The sequence below is a fragment of the Penaeus monodon genome, chromosome 21 (assembly GCF_015228065.2).
Source record: "Penaeus monodon isolate SGIC_2016 chromosome 21, NSTDA_Pmon_1, whole genome shotgun sequence".
Lineage (NCBI taxonomy): Eukaryota > Metazoa > Arthropoda > Malacostraca > Decapoda > Penaeidae > Penaeus > Penaeus monodon.
This window is the reverse complement of record NC_051406.1, coordinates 20,508,690-20,510,750: the sequence shown is the minus strand read 5'-3', so window position 1 is coordinate 20,510,750 and position 2,061 is coordinate 20,508,690. Positions and strand designations below refer to the sequence as shown.

Below are 2,061 nucleotides of genomic sequence, written 5' to 3'. Positions count from 1 at the left end.
TGACTGAAGCGGTGGTGGTGACAGGCTGTGATGAACTTAGCGAGTTGTGAGGTGGCGGTGGGGGAGATGTGAGAGGGCGGAGCTTGCAGCAGGTAGGCACGTGACCTGCTCTGCACCTTGCATTGGATGTCTCGCATACGCCTCACTCGAGGCTCCTCCGGCACTGACATTTTACAGTAGTAAACTATTAGAGAAGAATATCACAGCTACTAGAAAAAATAAGTGGTATAAGAAGCCAATAAGCCTAAAAAAATATCTAGTAACTGGAATGCCGGCTTCCATAGCAACTGGAGCTCCGCCTTCAAGCGTGACGTCAAAGTTGCGTCACGAATATTTGTGACGTTGCATCGCGCCGGCTCTCCGATTGGTCGGACGAGAAGAATGAAACAAGATGACAAGGCTATCGCTTTTGGAACTCCAGTTTGGCTTCACGTTGCTGTGAGTCTGGAGTCCCGGGTTGCCTTTAAGGTCCGCCACAGTTTTAGTGACATTGAGTGTAAACCATAGGCGGAGAAAGATGAATTATTGCGCTCCCTATGACATAGTGTGTAAGTGAAGGTGGCGGGCAGCGGTGGTAGTGGTAACGTCGCCTGCGTTGTGTGCATTAATTAAAGCAGGCGGTATTGAGAAGGCCACGGAGAGAATACCACCATAAACAAAAGTGCGAAAACTTACTGAACCGATCCCTGGCGTGCCAATCCCAGGACGAGCTGGGAAGGGAAGTGGCGGTGGTGACTCTTCCCCCTACTCGACCCCCTTAAATGAAAGAAGAGAAAAAAAAAAAAGAACTTAGCGAGACGTACCTGCCGCTGTAATGGAATTCGATAAAGTGTGCTAAAAATAGAACCACTTGTAGGACGGGTGAGCCAAACAAGTGGTTGCAGGGCACAGTCAGGTCTCGCTGCTTAACATCCTATTACTTCTCCACAATTACTGATTAATTGGTGTGTGATGATACTGCACTTCCCTGTTTGTTAACTGGGCGGGACAAACACTGGGTCGCGTTTTGCTCTGCTTTGGACGTAGAATGATTATCTTTTGGGACTGAATTCATGTTTCTCTGATATTGTATATTCACATTCATATTCATGAGAATTTCCAAGAAAAAGAATATAGACACTATTCTGTGTGCGTGGACTTGACTGTTCAAATATCGTGTTAACTGTGAGGGGTATCTTTTGTACATGCGCATATGCGGAGGGGATCGCGTGTTAAGTGAAAATAGAGGACTTCATGTGACGTTCTCTTTTCAAATGTTTGTATGGGACAACCGGGCCTGTGTGAGTCTAGGTGGAGGGGGGGGGGGAGTGGAGAAATCCATTGTTTATATCATGGGGAATTGCTCACAGTGGTAATTGGGTTTGAACGGTGATTATTAGGTTTCGGAATGAGGGAAGCGATACCTACTTATTTAGGGATAGAGATGCCGCTTATGAGGGAATAACATTTTGTAGGATGTTGAAATAAATATATTGTCGTAAAGAAGGATCATCTGGTTTTCATTGTCATATATTATTTAATTTTTTTAAAACCTTTTATTATAATTTTATGATGGCAGTAGATATCATTTTTTTAAGTGGGCTGTGGAAATGGGATTTCCCGAAGTGTTGCTTTGTTATTCTTTTCCTCCTGCGATATCTTTATTTATCAGTCGAAATAACCTAACTTTTTTGGAGTGGGAGTAACGTCTGTAAACTTTTGCAGGTTTCCTTTTCGGTTGGGATTCCTCAAGTATTACAAACGTGTAAGGGCGGCTTTGTTCAAAATACACACTATATTTAGATTCTCAGACGTAACTGGTTAGACGTAACTGGAGGATGTCCTAGTAGGTCTTCGACGCTGGCCTTGGAGAAGGGAAGAATTATTTAGCAGAAGGTTAGACCTTGTTTTGAAAGATGGCGTGTGAAAGAGTAGAGTTTTGTTCCTGCATAGTGCCCGGGGAGATCTTTTTAAGGACATGGGGGTGGGAGAGAGAAAGGGATAGTCAGAACGAAAGGTAGGAGGAGAGAAATATAAAGAGAAGGGGGACTGATAAAAGAAAGAAAGCGAGAAAGCGAAGGT

The 2,061-nt window shown here is 44.1% G+C and overlaps 1 long non-coding RNA gene across 1 annotated transcript in view; it reads left to right on the top strand.

The window, feature by feature from the left end:
* The first annotated feature begins 407 nt into the window (after window positions 1–407).
* LOC119586326 overlaps window positions 408–2,061 on the top strand; it is an 8,633-nt gene continuing 6,979 nt past the window's right edge. The window contains exon 1 of the long non-coding RNA XR_005229946.1: window positions 408–468. This is a non-coding gene — a long non-coding RNA (uncharacterized LOC119586326). The remainder of the gene's footprint in view (window positions 469–2,061) is intronic.